We start from the raw sequence: 17,697 nt of genomic DNA, 5'->3' as shown, positions 1-17,697 counted from the left end.
ACAGACAGACAGATAAATTGATTCATTCCCAACTCTGATGTATATAAAAAGCACAGGGCCAAATTCTCTCTCCATTTTGCACTGAAGATATCTTCTCTCTCAATTAAGCATTCCTCCTTCATCCCAGGAGCAGCACCCCCACTGATGTCAATGGGAGTTCTGCATTCAAAACCACTGAAGCAACTGCAATTAAGATGAGTGTTGGGTAAAAGAACGATTTGGTGTGGATACAGAGCAGAGAAATTCTGCCCTTAGCAACTGGAACCAGGAGGGTGGGGAGGGAGCTAGGTGAGTTCACCCTACCTGAGTTGCAAGCTCATGACCAATCCCTCCAGATTAGAGAGGCATTGGAAAGGCTTGGGCTCTTCTAACCCTACAGATGGCCAGAAGGTGATACAGGCTGACCTCCTATTCTACCCAGTCATTATGGATGACAGGTGGGATTATTCATTTATGAAAACTGTTGAGAAAATAAAGTATTGATCATACATGTGAGACTTTTATGTGAGTCAATTAAATTAGTACTGTACCTTTCCTCCTAGTAAAATCAGAGTGCCATTACTGTATGGAAGTATAATGTTCCATAATGTTTTTATTGTGAGACAGGGGATATGTCTTACTACACTCAAAAGTACAGTTTACACATGACTATAAAGTTAGTTGTAATCCATAAACAGGCGATATACATCTTGGATGTCTCTTCTAAGATCAGTTTAAAGGAAAATTCTTTATTCTCTTAGCAACACCATAAGAAATAGGATTGCCTCCAACCCCTCAAAAAAAAAATCCTAATCTTGGCTAATTATTCCACATCGAAAGGCAATAGAACATTCTATTATTCTAATATTTAAAGGAGAATAAAATCTTTGCCAAGCGTTTATGATATATGACATTGATATTTTAATCTTCTTCCAAAGTAGTGAGTTTACATTTATCGGTTTCCGACGCTTCACAGCAAAGAGCTGGGCTGTGCATAGAGAACAAGAAACTGGTTCTCACTGAATTCTTGACAATACAATAGAAAACAGCTCAATCTGTAGGCAGATTATGTGTTTCCTGGGTTTTCTTAGGGTGGCTGGTGGCTTGGAACTCGGTACAAGCAGGCACAGTACGCAAGCATTTTCACTTAAGGCTATTTGGAAATGTGTCATTTAAAATGTGGAATCCTGGCATAAGATTTTCACGCTGAAATTTTTTCAAAACTATCGAAAATGTGTCTTATTTGTGAAAATGCATCTTATTAATCCATTGTGATATAAAATAACAGCTGCTAATATGATTTTAAAGTTTGTAATGAAGTGCTTTGAAATGTCTGTACCTTGGATCACGATAGCACAGCTAACAACCGATATTTCATGAAGCCTTAATGTGTGCTTAAAGGTTTCCTGCAGTCAATTAGGAATTTTTGGATTTCTGTTTTTTTCTGACTTTTGTACCTATTAAAAAAGAATCAAGAATTAGAGTTGATATCAAAGATTTCCTTTCCTTTCAAGTTTCAGTTTTTAAATTTGAGTGTCTAATTCTGAAGCACTAGACAAATGCCGTCAGTGACTGTTTACTATAGACTCAGCGGCAAATATTTGACTACTAAAGTGGTATGGGTTGGGAGAATCTGTATGGGGAGATGGCACAAAAATTCTGTACCTGCAAGTGAATTTCAGAACATCATTTCCTCCCCTTGTGGCTTGCTGTGGTTTTGTGTAAAAACAAAAACAAAAACAAAAACAAACCCAAACAAAAAAACCCAAACTAAAAACTAAATAACATATTCATAGAGGACTTATAAGTAAGCATATTCAATATATTATTTTATTTAACTATCATAACAAATCTGTCTGGAAGGTAATAGAGATATTGTAGTTCCCATTTTACAGATAAGAATGCTAAGGTTTAGAAAAACTGAGCAAGTTGCTTATAATCAGACTGATAAGTAGGTGTCAGGTGGGATCGGAACCTAGTGCTTCTTTTCTAAATCTGACACTTTAGCAAAGGAGTTCTTAACCATTTTTTGTGTGTGTCATGTCCACTTTTGGCAGCCTAGTGAGGCCTAGGGACCTCTTCAAAGATTAATAATTTTACATACATAAAGCAAAGTATATAAGATTGTCAAGGAAATTAATTTTGTTGAAATAGTCATTGAGTTAATTTTTATAAGCCATGTACATAGACTCCAGGTTAAAAACACCTAAACAGAATAACACTATTCTACATGACTTTTTCTATGATTCATTAATTCTATGAGGTTCTTGATTGAAGCTACTAATCACTGTAGTTTAGGAAAGAGAAATTAATTGGAAATTTTTTTAAAATCTTCATTTCCTAAGTGGAGCAGGGGATAGAATGCTGGACCTGGAATCAGAAAATCTCATTTTCCTGAGTTCAAATATGGTTTCAGACACTTTCTGTTTGCCTCAGTTTCCTCACCTGTAAAATGAGCTGGAGAAAGAAATGGCAAACCATTCCATTTTTTTTTTGCCAAGAAAACCCCAAATTGGGATTGGACATAATTAAAAATGGCAGGACAAAAACTTCAGTTTCCTATTTTATATTAGGAGAATGTGACATCTAGCTAAGGTGGTAATGCAAATTAAGGATCTCAGCTCTCCTGTATATACCCCAGCAAAGATCTAAAAGAGCATCAGATGTACAGTGATCAAAAAGACTAAAGATACATAACTCTAAACTCCTCCATCTTAATGAGAATATGTGAGAAGAGGATCAGAAGCCTGGAAGCTCCAGGAGAGGAGTCCCAGGGGAGGTAGAAGTAAATGGGAATCTAATCAATAATCTGAAGCCTGTGGGCTCCTTCTCTGAGCAGAGACAAGCCAAGGGGCCTGGAGCTTACAGAAACTGAACTCTATAAGTTCTCTAAGAAGGGGCAACTTAGGAGGAAGCCTGAAGCCAGCTTGCTTTCACAAGGCTTGGAACATGTAGGATCTCTGAGAAGAATTATTCCAGGGAAGGTAGAAGCCAGAATGATATCTGATCATCAGGACCTGAAGCAAGTGGAATCTTAACTCTATGCTGTTGGAGCAATGGTGGAGGAAAGAGCCAGGTCCCATAAGTCCCTGTGGGGGACACTCACAGCCACAGTAGGAGACAATGTCAATTTGATGATGGTACATGTGCCAGGGGACCTTGTAAGAGGTCTGAGGACAGTACATTCTCTGACATCTGATTTGGACTTGTCAGGACTACAACAGGGAAAGGAACCAAGTTCTACCTGGGAGGTGTGCAAGAAAAAAGAATGAAGAAGGGCTAATCCACACATGTGGCCATCAGGAAAAAAAAGGAGAAACAAGAGGGAAGAGAGTGAGAACTAGTCCAATCACTCAGTGTGGAGAAGATGTAATCAAAGAGAGAATGCCCACTCCATCAAAAAATGGGAGAGGAGGCAGACTCTTGCCATAGTACAAAGATCCATAGGTTTAGGCTGGAGAAATATGCATAAACATAAAAAAAATCCTTCAATCAACAAATATTGTGCACCTATTATATGCCAGAAACATTCTAGGTACTAATCATACAAGTAGAGAGTGAAATAATCCCAACACAAGCAACTACATGGTGTTGTGGATCAGAGAGTGGAACCTAGAGCAAGGAAGATCTTAATTCAATTTCTGCCTCATACACTTGCTAAACTGCATGACTAGACAAGAAGTCACTTAACTTCAGTCTGCCTCAATTTCCCCATCTGTAAAATAAGAATATAAAAATATTACCACGTAGAAAGTATTGTTGCAAAATACAATTGAGTTAACATGTAAAATGTTCTGTAAGTATTAAAGCCCTTTAGAAATGCTGTTTTAATATCATTATTTGTCATCATTTTATAAGGACTTTATATTCTGATGGGATGAGTACATACGGCATAAATATAAAATGAATAAATACAAATGTTCATTATAAATAAATACAATAAATACAAATTTAACTACTTTATAGTTTTGTTTACCCATTTTATAATGAATAATGAGAAAATAAAACTATAAAGTAATTAAATGCAATGTATTTTGAGAAAGTATTGAAATTTTAGTAGAAGTAAGGGAAATCAGGAAAGGCAAAAGATAGCATCTAAAAATTTCATGTTAAAGAAAAAAAGAGACTCTATGAGGTGAAAGGAAGGAAGGAGCAAGTAACACTCATGTGTGAAATGATTTGTGCAAAGTTACAGAGGAAGTACAACTTAAAATAAGTAATTATAATAAAATAAAAATAAAGAGATGCTTTGGGGAAATAGAATCCCAAGAAGTAAACTCAAAACTAATATAAGTAGATCTTCAGTGAAAAGAATGGCTTGGTCCAACCTCCAAGAATGTATGGTATAAATGAAGTAAGGAATTCAAAACAAAACAAAACAAATTAGAATTGAAATGAATTTTCTCAATCAAAAAAAAGTTGGGGGAATAAGTGATTTAGAATAAAAAATATTCTTATTACATTTAAGTAGTAATGAGTTCCCTGAAAAGTAAAATGGAACAATCAGGACTCAATGATTTTGTGACAAAATCAGAAATATTATTAGAAGAGCATGTCTGATATCTATTACACATCTCCACTGAAAATTTCAGAACTGGATAGAGTATTTGTAACACAAACTTAAAAAAAACAAGAGAAACTTACAAACATACATTTGAGCAATATTTCAGAAGAGGCCAAATGATGATCAAGAATGCATTTTCTAATACTGCAATAAGAGATTTTGGAATCCCTTCAGAATGCCTCTGTCTTCAAGGGCCATAATGGAACAAGGGAAAGGAAAATGAGAAAGAATGAGGAGAAACTTAGTATTCCTAATAATTGGGTTACTCAAGAACAAAAGTATAAATACTAAAATTAAGGGATGAGGAGAATATTTATCTTTTGAGTCTGCCTCTTTATTTGAACCAAAGGAAAGTTGAACACACACACATATGTACACAATCATATAAAACACAATTATATTCACAGATGTACATGTTCATGTACATATCATATATGACAGATCACATGCTATATATAGGTACAAGGCACTTCAATTTTAGACTACAAATATTGATTATGCTTTTTTTTGCCACCTTTTTTAATAAAGAAAGAAGTGGGGAAGGGACAAAGAGAGGAAAAGGCATAAAGATGTGTTAGAGGGAAATACATAATAAGCAATCATAACCATGAATGTGAATGGGATTAACCATCCATAACACAGAAGCATAGCAGAATGAATTAGTAGATTTTAACAATAGATTGTTTGTGAGAAACAAAGTTTAAACATAAAAAAATCACAGAATTAAAAATGAAAGCTAAAAATAAAGTTTATTGTGCCTCAGGTTAATTAGAAAAAGCAGGGATGGCACAAGTAGTGTCAATAGTAAAAAATAATCCTGTTTTGAAGATGGCATTAGGGAAACTACATTACGCATAAACAGACCCTAAGTATGACAATGAAGCAACATCAGTAGTTAATAAATATGAACCAAATGGTGGCACATTCACGTATTTAAAAAAAATAATTGATTTACAGGGAGAAATAAATATTAAAACTATAATATTTGGATATATTAATGTATCCTTTTTCAAATTAGAGAAATTTATCCAGAAGACAATCAAGAAAAAAGTAAGGGAACTGAATAGAAGTTTAGAAAAATTAGGTATGATAGTTTCCTGCTAATTGCTGAATGGATATTGAAAGGAATATGCATATTGTTCAGTTATGTGAGACATCATTACAAAAATGGACTAGGGGCTAGGCCATAAAAATGCAGCAAAGCAGAAATAAGAAACATACCCTCCTTGACAACACAACAAAATGTAATCAATAAATGCATTTCAAGAAAGGATTAAAACTTACATGGAGAACATATAATCCTAAAAATAAGGGGATCAAGAAAAAATCATAGATTATTTTGTTCAGAAATAAGATGATATATCAAAAGTTTTAATATGAAGACAAATTAATCATTAGGCAAGGGAATATTTCTGTCATTAAAAACTTTCATTAACAAAAAATAAGGAACAAACTAATGAATCCAGGACATTCAGCTACAAATAAACCTTCCTGAAAAAATGAAGGGAAAAGAAAAGTTCTAGTTAAATGAAAAAAATTAGAAAAACTTTGGAACTCAGAGAAAACATAAAGAAAAATTTACTTGACAAGCAAACCTAACAGTGGTAGGTTTTTTAAAGAAAAAAAATATGATAAAATAGGCAAACCATCATGTAATATTTCAAATGGAGAGAAAAAATCAATAAGAAAAATCAAAATTAAAAAATGAGAGAATTTATATCCAATGCATAAAGGAAGTTATTAGAAACAATCTTGATCTGTCATATGAAAACAAAGCCATTAGCTTTAATGAAAATCAGCATTAACAAAATTAAAAGCTACTCAGATTAACAGAGCAAGAGATAGAGAATTTTAATAATTCAGTCTCATAAAATGAAATTTTAAAAATAATTTTCTAAAGAAATAAACTTAGCAACAGACAAATTTATAAGTGAATTCTAACAAACATTCAAAGAACAATTAATTCTAACATTAAAATAATTGTTCGCAAAAATACGGAAAGAAGATATCCTACCAAAATCTTTCTATGAGACAAATAAGGGTCTGGCAAGGGAAGAGATAAAACAAAGAAACAAAACTATGGATCATTACCTCTAATGAACATCAGTACAAATTTATTGAATACAATTCTAGCAAAGGGATTATGGAAATATATTAAAAAGATCATAAACTATGATGAAATTGGATTTATACCAAGAATATTGGGTTGATCCAATCTTAGAAAAATATATAAATAATCACATCTAGCAAAATGTAACACCTGTTTTTAAATGAAAAATTAAAAATCAAAGGAATACAGAAAGTGAAGTTTTCTAAGTGTAGTAAATAGTATCTAAAACCATGAATTATTATTAACTGTAATGGAAAATCACATTAGGACTTTCCAATTAGAACAGGGGTAAAGCAAGGATGTCTATGTCACAACTGTTAGTTGATATAGTTTTAGAAATTCTGACTATGGCAATAAGATAAGAAAAAGCAATCAAGGGAATAAATTAGACTGAGGAAATAAAATTATCATGTTTTGTAGATGAATGATAGTAGAGAACCTTAAAGATTTGATGAAAATTAATTGAAACAATAACTTCTGCAAAGCAGCAATACAAATAAATACACAAAACTTATCAGCCTTACTGGATATTACCAATAAAATTCAGGAAGAAAAGATTTTTAAAAAATGATTCTATTCCAAATAACTACAGGGGATACAAAATATCTGGGAGCTCACCTTGGGACACGGGAATTATATCATTACAACTACAAAACAGTTTTTACAAAAATAAAAGCAAATCATTAGAGAGATCTTTATTGCTCTTAGTTGGACAATGCCAATATCGTAAAAATGAAAATACGATATATATTAATTTACAGATTTAGTGCTATGTTGACAAAACTACCAAAGTTATATTACAGAACTAGACAAAATAATAAAAATTCATCTGGAGAAAAACAAGATAAAAATCTCATAGATAATAATGAAAAAGTGGGACAGCAAGAGAATTGTATCAAATCTCAAGCAGTATTACAAGGAATAATTATTAAAACTTTGTTGCTAGTTAAAGGAATAGAAAAGCTGATAAATACAACAGATAAGTAGTAAAAACCCACAAACCACTACGCAGAATAAAATAATATTTCATAGACTCAAAAACATCAGTTACTAGAGTAAAAACTCACTGTTTGGCAAAGTACTTGGTATAACTAAGAAAGGGGGAGCAGAGAGGAACAAGTATTATTAAGTACTACTATGTGTGAGATACTATGCTATTAAAAAGATTGCATATAAAAATGCTGATCATTTTATAATTTTTATCTTATTCAAATCTGGATAATATTTTAATTACTAGAAAGTAACCTGCAGCAATTAGATTTACACCAGTCATCATACTACACGCCACAAAACAATCTAGATAAAAAGGTTACATCTTAAACAAATCAGAGAAGGGAAGATGATATCCTTCATATAATGGATAGAAAAAGAACCTTTGATGAAACAAGGATTAGTGATAATCAAAAAAGATAACATGGATAGTTTTGATTCCATAAAATTGACAAGTTTTTTGTAGAAAAAAAATCAAAGTAGTTAGATTAGAACAAGAAAGGAGACTATGAACTAGACATCTTTGTATTCAATTTCTTGGATAAGGGATTGATGTACAATGTATCAGAAGAATTAATAAGTGAACAAAAGTCATTTCTCAATAGATAAATGCTGAAAGGATATGAACAAGCATTCTCAAAGGAGACATGTAAGCAATCAACAACCAAATGTGAAAAAATCACTAAGAGAAATGCGATGAAAACAACTCTGAGATTTCACATGGTATCCATCACAATGGCATCTATGACCAAAAAAAATTTTTTTTGCTGGAACTCTTGAAGGACATGCATACTAATGCACCATAGTTCATTAGATGTATGAATTAGGTAGATTTATGAATTAGTCCAACCATTCTGGACAGTAATTTAGAACTATGTCCCCCAGATCATTAAACTATCCATATCTTTTTGACCTCTCTCTACTATTATCAGACACATAGTCCAAAGACATCAGATACAGAAGAAAGGGACTCATATGTACAAAAATATTCATAATGACTTGAAATAAAGGAGGTACTCATTAATTGGGAAATAAACAAATAGATTATGATATATAAGTGTAGGAGCATATTATTGTATTGTATGAAGGGACGAAGAATTCAAAGAAACCTGGAAAGACTTGTGTGAATTGATAGAATGAAGTCAGCAGAATCAGGATAACAATTTCTATGAATACAACACTGTAATGGAAAGCAACTCTGAGAGACTTAGAAACTTTGATAAAAGCAAAGACCAATCACAACGTCAGAAGATCCATAATAAATTTGTTTCCCAATGTTTCGCATAGAAACATTGGATTGTGGTTGCAGAATAAGATATACATGCTTTTTGTTCCCATGATGGATGTACAAATTTGTCTTTGCTTATTTGTCACAAGATTGAACTTGTTTATAGGGATTGTTGTAGGAATTAGTATGTATAAGCAGGCAGGAATAATTGAGATGCAAAAGAGAAAAGAAAGAAAAATGTTAATGAAACATTTCACAATATATTAAAAGGATCAGATAAAAGTTCAGAAGGAGATACTGAACACTAGGGCAATGTTGATTTCCCCTATTTTAGATTTGATATAGACTTTAAAAAATAATTTCTATAAACTAGAGATTCAAGATTTTATATGCAATCATCTTTTTCTGTTCTATGTGTATTATGTTTGTTGCTGATTATTAAATTTATCATAAAAAGGAAAATTTAGAAAAAAATTAGTGATCAAAATACATCAATGACAGTGCAGAGAATGTAACCTGTTTGCAACAAATACGTTTCTTCTTGAATCAACAAGTTGGTTCCTTTTAAATGTAGAGTCTGAGAAGTACGTGGCCATTCCAGGCATTTTCATTTTATCAAATAGGTTTATGTTTAAATACTTAGAGAATAGCATTTAATTTGTTTTGTATAAATTTTATCTTGAAATTACACAAAGAGAGTCAATTCTATTAAAATTAATAAGCAACTATTGAGAATTTACTATGTGCAAGCACTCTGCTAAATACTAAGGCTATGACCCCTCCTTCTCTATAACTCCCTTTATTTTGCTGGAGAAATCAGAAAGAGAAAGTCTTCCACGAGGAGGAGGTGGCATTTCAATTGTGCTTTGAAAGAAACTAAGTCTTAAAGGCTAGAAATGGCTATTCAGAATGGAGACCTTAGAGGCCATCTAGTTCAATGACTTTGTTTTCTAGGTGGGGAAATTGATATCTAGAAAGGTAAAATGACTTGCCTAAAGTCATTCTGCTTGGTTACATCTTGAAATTGAATCTGTTCACTCCAAAAATCCATCATTTTTTCTATTGTACAAACATAATAGTAAGAATGGGGGTAGAGCAAGCTTCATTAGGGTATTCCAGAGACTTTCCAATAATTTCTATCCCTATCTTATTCTCTGCCCCCAGTCCCTAGAAGGGACCTTTCTCAAGACCATCGGATGCTAAATAAAAGACCTGTCCTTGTTGTCAGGGATTTCATCTTTACTAACTGGCATTTTCAGCCTTCTTGTGGGTTGCTTCCTTCTATTTATATCCTATTAAAGATAAGGTTTCAGCATAGGAAAGGTATTTGCTGTCAACGCAGACATCGGAACTTATGTAAATGATCATAGTCAATGGGTGACGTGATTTTTGTTTTATGAAATCAGAGTTTGTAAAAGCCTCCGTCTATGTCCCCTGCATAAAATGTCAACAACCAAAGGTCACGCTACCCAGATGGCTGCTTCTATAATCTGGCCATGGAGCAGTCCTTGCTCAAACAGAAGCCGGATTGGTGCAGAGATCAGCTGGAAATTCTTTTGTCTTTGAGACTTGTTAAGGTTATTTTGACCTTTACCTAAGAGGCCTCTTTTGAAAAATTTCCCCCCTCTTTATGAACAATTACCTGCCTAAAAGGGGTCAAAAGTCTTTTGCATTGTATCAGAGGTATTGTTTTATGTGGACTAGACACACTCCCTTATTACATTAGAACTTGACTAATGACCCGAAGGCTTTTGTCAGCTGTTAACCATAAAGGAGACCCGGTAAGATATCATAAAACTGGAGTGTGGGGTGAGTCAGAAGGGACACACCACTTGGGTAGGGTCAATGGGAAACGACATCATTCTGCTCATGACTTTCCAGGTGTTAATAGCCATGTTAATAAAAGCCTGGATGGGAGGCAAATGTTTCCAATGTCTACTGCTCTTGCTCTCCTTCCAGCCCCTCTTAATACTCTTGGGTGTTGTCTGTCCCAAAGTCATGCAGAGAGGGAAATTGATTAACAAGCAGGCAAGCGGGAGGTGGGAGCCAGATGCAGGAAAAAACATGTTGGCAAACAAAGGAGATGAAAAAGAAACTGTGAGCATTTATGCCCTGCCACCCACACTCTTTGGCTCAAAATCTTTTTTTCTTGCTGTTGTGAAGACCCAGGTCTATGGGGGCATACTAAAACTAAATAATATAATAACACCAACTGATATCTGTATAGCACTTGAAGATTTATAAAGTGCTCGACATATATGATCTCATTTGATCCTCACAACAAATCTTGTGGGGTAAATTCTATTATTATACCCATTTGACAGATAAAGAAAATAAGGTTTAGAGAGGTTTGATGTTTGCCTTACATCCAAAAAAAAAAAAACAAACAAAAAAAAACCCCAAAACTAGTAAGGGTATAGGAGAGGGGTTTTTAAGCCGGGCTCTAGAAATTTAAAAGTATATATACTGATTATTTTTTCAATATAATCAATTTTCCTTGTATATTATAGATTTATTTTATACCTTTAAGATCATTGTTTGGAGTTTTATTGATTGACAATATACAAAAAAGTTAAAAATCTATGATTCAGAAGAAGGTTCATTCCAACTTTAATATGCTATTTATTATATTACTTAATACTTCTCCAAGAAGGAATCTGATAAAATTATCTGAATAATTTCACTTTTGTTGAATTGTGCAAGTGATGGAAGAAGACATTGAGGGCTTTGGGGGAATGGTAGTGATGGTGATGAGGTATATAATATAATATAATATAATTATATTATATATTATAATTATATAATATAATATACAACCGCATTTCTTTATTTCACTGTGTCTGAGTTGTAGCTACTTGTGAGGAATGTTTCCAAGCATACTGTGTTTGGGGAGACAAAATGTGTGTGTGTGTGTGTGTGTGTGTGTGTGTGTGTGTGTGTGTTTCAGGCAGAGCTATGTAGTGTACACAAAACAGATGGAGAGAACAAAGTAATGGTTTGTGTGGGTGGCCTCATATTCATAGCAGTTCACTGAACTCCCCCATTTTCCCATCCTACTAACATGTCTGTGGCTGAAGCATTAGCAAAGCTACCTGCTTAAGAGCGTCTCCTGATTCCATCGCCATCTATGGCTCCATCGCCATCATCTCAGCATCAGCCCCATCAAACTAAAACCATCTTGACCAAGATGCAGATTCCAGTGCCCATTTAGCCAAGGAGCAAAATTGAGTGACAAAATGGAGCCTCCTTAGATGGTTTAATTGCCATTAGATTAACACAGAAGACCTTGATGTATAGATATCACAATTTTTGTGATCTCTAAATTACTTTACTTTCATGAGACTCATTTTCTTCATCTGAAAAAAGAGAAGGCTGGATGCCATAATCTCCAAAGTCCTTTTCAACTTTAATATGCTACGACTATGTGCATAAGTATGTATTTTTGTATATTTTTGGTTTTGTATAAATTTGTATAGTTGAATACATATGGATATAATAATGTATTTATATAATGTACATATGAATTTCAGCCTGCTCAGTCCAGATTATAAATGCACTAGGATTATCAAGTACCTTACATTTATATAGTACTCTAGAGCTATGAAGTACTTTGCATTTATATAATGATCTCTAGTTATTAAGTGCCTTCCTTCCATCAACCCAATGAGAGAGAAACTAAAAATGTTTGCCCCTGTTGTACTAATGAGAATACTGAGGCTTGTCAAGATAAAACATTCCCATAAGCACATAGTAATAACTATAGGAACTGAAATTTGGGACCAAAGTATTTGGACACCAGGCATCTTATTCCTACTTATACCTGATATTTTTTCCAAGTTGGTAGAACCTCATGGATCATGCACTCTGATGTTAAAACCTTCAAGAGCTCATTCATCCTCACAAGCAATGCTTGACATTTTGGAAAAGCTCCAGAATTTTAATGACCTTAGAGTTTCATCAAATTTGTTTCCTTATATCATCTCCCTGCCTTCCCTTTAAGTCACTGTTGGTCAACACTTAATAATTTTTTTTTTTTTTTTTAGCAGAGAAGAATCTTGGACTCTTTTGATAAATATCGATTCTCATTGGACAATTTCTCTTGATTTTTCAGTTCAAAAAAGAAAGGAAGGTGGCACTAGGGAGCAGTCTAGGGTAAAAAAGAAAAAAAAATCTCAAAAATGAGTGGGTTTTTTTTTTTTTAACTAAACTTAAGACCCACAAATTTCCAAGTGTAGAGAAAATCTCCCAAGATGAAGGCTTCCGTGCCTTAATTAAACAAATGGACTTCTTGTCAATCCCAGATGTGGTAGCGGTCATTTCTTAGGTTTTATTTGTGGGTCCTAACTTTAGTACTGCTTTGCTCATCCTTTCCTTAATTCCACATTTATGTGTAGAAAGTGACATTATTTATCATCTAGGAACTAGCAATGGCATTGTACATTGTATATGTATGTATATATAAACTTTCTCTAATATTTTTCTCTGAGATGTCCTTAGATCAAATATTCCCACCTAATTTTCCTTCTCTGGTCGTTTTTTCTCTGTTTTTCTCTTTCCTCTTCTTTGCATTGGTAGATATTTAGAAACAGAAGCCCAGCTTTGCTATTTATTACCTTTTTCGACCGCTGTTATTGTTGTTGAGTTATGTCTGATTCCATTTGTTTTTTTGTTAGTTTTTGCAAAGATAATTTAAAGATAGGGAAAAAGAAGTAAACAAGATTAAGTGACTTGCCTACGGTCACACGGCTAATTAAGTATCTGAGACTAGATTTGAACTTGGGTTCTCCTGACTCCAGGGCTGACACTGTATGCACTATGACGGCCACCTAGCTATCTCACTTTTGACATGTGTTTTGCCGATTATGATAATCAATTCCAGAATTCAGATTGTAGACAAAACTTCATGCTAAATTGATCTAACTTCAGGGTTTAATAATAAGTACCAGCTGATTTTAGTGACCTATTCATTTATAAAAGATGAATAAGGAAAACCTACATCCTCTCCACTTCTCCACCATTCTACATCCCTCGTGCAGCAACTAGATGTAATGAAGTGCTTCCTATATGAATATGGCTGAATACCAGGCCACTTGCTCTGCTAAGGTGACTAACACGATCCTTGCATGTTAGGGGTTTGTGAGGTTTTATACTTAGGGAGACAAATGGAGCTGTCCATTCTAGGATAAACCCACTCTAGCTGTGTTTGAATGCTCTAATCTTAAGTAAGTAAGATCATTCTGAAATAAGCTGAGGTGCTAGTATTCTTTTTGTGTCTGGGGCTAAACACATGGCTATTCATCAGTTTCTCCTAATTATTTCTATTTTCATGCTCCCCCATTCAGCCAAGAAATCTGATATAAGCAACTTATGTTATTGAGTTTCAATTCCTCCCCCCCCCCAAAAAATGGAGGAAATCAGAGTTTTTTAACCTTTTTTGTATCATGGATTCCTTTGACAATCTGATGAAATCTATGAAACCCCTTCCCAAAATTAATGTTTTAAATACATAAAATAAAATATTAAAAAGGGGGAGGAAATGGGAACTTATTAAGCACCTACTATCTGCCAGGCAATGTACTAAGCACTTAACAGATATTTCAATTCATCTTCACAACAATCCTGGGAAGTAGGTGCTGTTATGACACCCATTTTATATTTGAGGAAATTGAAGTAGAGGTTAAATGAATCACCTAAGATCACATAGCTACTGTCTGAGGATGGATTTAAATTCAGGTTTTCCTGCCTCCAGACAGAGTGCTCCACACTCTTCGCTACTTTGCTGCCCAAGATTATGAAGAAAACCACCAATATCGAACACAGTTTTCCAAATATGTTTTTTTTAAAGAACAAACTCATAGAAATCAAGATTAAGAAGCCCCCTTGAAAAGATGATCTCCAAGGTTCCTTCTAGCTCTCGTATTCTATGATCCTATGATGAAGAGTAACCTCATCCTTTGATTTAATTTGTTCTAGTGTGTGTATTTATAAGTACAGAGAATATATTTCAGGGTGAATTGGTAGTGTGTGTGTGAGTGAATGGACCCATGTGCCTGCGTCTGTATTTTTAGGCTTACATTTGGAAAATTATGTCTTCTTCTTTTAATAAGTTTCTAGGAGACAGAGACTATGTCTCTGACCACTCACCTAGGACAAGATTTTGGGAATGAGATTCCAGTTTTGATTTTGATTAAAAATTTCTAATGCAAAAACCAAGTTAAAACATGTGCCATTTGGTGCCATGTAGAAATCGGCAGAACTAAATACTGTCATGCCATGATTGCTATTTTGGGAAAGGCTGCTGCTGTCACTGAAGAATATGGATGACTCCTTTCTCTTATCTTCTTTCTCTTTGGAAGGATCTTGAAAGCAAACAAAATAGAATGACAAAGTATAAAGGAATGGAAGGGGAGGGAGGGAGAGAGAGAGAAGGAGAGAGAGAGAGAGAGAGAGAGAGAGAGAGAGAGAAGAGAGAGAGAGAGAGAGAAAGAGAGAGAGAGAGAGAGAGAGAGAGAGAGGGAGAGAGAGAGAGAGAGAGAGCGAGCAAGAGAGAGCGAGAGAGAGAGAGAGCGAGAGAGAGAAGGAGAGAGAAAGAGAGAGAGAGAAGGAGAGAGAGAGAGAGAGAGAGAGAGAGAGAGGGAGAGAGAGAGAGAGAGAGAAGGAGAGAGAGAGAGAGAGAGAAGGGGGGGAGGGAGGGAAAGAGAGGGAGAAGGAGGAGGGAGAGAGAGGGAAAGATAGAGACAGAAAGACAGAGACAGAGAGACAGAGAAAAGAAAAAACACTGTTGTAAAAATAAGAAGAATTAAAGAATCCAAAGCAGATGTTATGCTGGAAGCTAGTACGTGCTATAGTACCACCTGTGCCCACTTAATTCCATCCAAAATAATTTCCTCTGCAGTTACCATGAAGAAAGACAGAGATTCAGTGACTTCAGAGTCTTTTGGAGGAAGAAAGTGAATTATGCCAGGGGCTCCAATATGGAGCTTATTTTGGAAAAGAGTGAATAATTTACTGCCAATTGAGTGGTCCCTTTCTCTTTTGCTTCCTTGGTCAGAGATCCCTTCTCCAGCCTGCCTTTTTATTGGGGGTGGGGGTGGGGGAATGGAGAACTGCTTAGCTGGGACACAATGGTTTGTGTCTGTCATTACACATCTGCTACTACTGGCCCATTGTGAAAATTCCACAAGCCAATGGTTTCCATTAAGTGTGACCTTGGAGGCAGAAGGACCTGGATTTGAATCTCTTCTTTGATATTTGCTAGCTTTAAGACACTGGCCATGACACTTGACTTCTCTGAGATTGTTTCCTCAGCTGTGAAGTGGGAATAATAGCAGCACCCCGCAAGATTGTTGGAGGCTAAAATGAGATAAATGTAAAAAAGCTATATCACTGTGAGCTATTATTATTATTAACTGTGTTTAATGTGACATGGATTAGAATAAAAAGAGAGGTAAAATCAAGTGATTTTCTATTCTCCTTCCATTGTTCTTTCAAATGTTTCTTGTCTTGGGTTTTGTTTTATTGCCTGCTACCACCATGATTCTTTGTACTTAGTCTTTGTTTAATCCATAGCTAACCTCTCCCTTTTTTTTCTTGGTTATAGTGATTTGCTTCACTTATGAGGCTCTACCACCCATATGTGCCAAGTCAAGTGAGGGACCAGTTTCCCATTTGCTCTCTGTATGACCTCAATTAAATCATTTGTTCTCCCTTTGGGCCTCAGTTTCCTCATCTGTCAAATGAGGGCTCGGATTTGGTAGCCTCAAATGTTCTTTCCAGCTCTAGATCTATGACCTCATGAACTAAATGGCAGTCTCTGGGCTTGACTCTGAGAGTAAGGGGTCTTCTGTTGTTGAGCCCATTTCAAGATGGAGTGAATTACCGAATGAGTCATTTCAACTTCATCTTCAAAAACAAATTGCCTGTGAAAGGATACATTTCCTCCTTGCTTGCCATCATTTTTCTTCTTGAAAAGTTGCTGGTTCCCATTAATGGGTGTAAATCATAAAACCTAACTGCTCCTGAATAGAGACAATTTTTGGAGTTGATGTGGGTGACCCAGTAATTCACACAGTTTGTGACAGTGGAAATTGAATATGAAGTGTCAGCTGGGTGAAACACATCCAAGCGAAGGCTGCAATGGAGAGTAAGTGCTGTCCAGGGCTCAAGTGATTTGTGGATGTTTTTGATTGGTCTTTTGGCTTGGCTGTGTTCATCCCTCTTCCGAGAGGAGGGATCATCTTTTACATCTCCTCTGTTGAAGTTCCCCTTCTTGAGTCCTTGAAAGAGACTAAGTAAGGTTGTGCTTTCAGCCTTAATGGGTTCTCCACATCTTGCATCTCCTAGACCTTCCCGCATGGGTGTTTATTTCTGCTGAAGATGCAAGAAATTCTTGGAAGATGAAGTTGGGATTTTAATATGTCCTTCTCCAGAAAACCTGGGATGCATTCTGACTTACCCTATGGAAAATCAGGACCTGCTAAGGTTTTTAGTGGGTGGATCCCCAAAGCACAACCACTTCCAGCTTCTTGCATTCCTTTTTTTAATCTTGGTAGGTAATCTGATCAATGCATCAGTGTCAAGGAAACAAAGATACACATATACAAACAAATTTATACATTAAATAAAATAAAAAGAAAGATGATTTGAATTTGAGCCCTCTCCCCCCATCTATTGCATATGTTTGGAGGAGCCAACATAATTCCCTTAGCTTTTTACCTTCCCCATTATGTCTCTCAACCTTTCTGGTTCTCGCTATTGAAACTTTTTAAAAAATCCATAATGATTTTGAGTAAATACATACATATATACATAGATACATACATATAT

This window comes from Antechinus flavipes, chromosome 5 (genome assembly GCF_016432865.1).
Source record: "Antechinus flavipes isolate AdamAnt ecotype Samford, QLD, Australia chromosome 5, AdamAnt_v2, whole genome shotgun sequence".
Taxonomy (NCBI): Eukaryota; Metazoa; Chordata; class Mammalia; order Dasyuromorphia; family Dasyuridae; genus Antechinus; species Antechinus flavipes.
Note: the sequence above shows the minus strand (reverse complement) of the source record.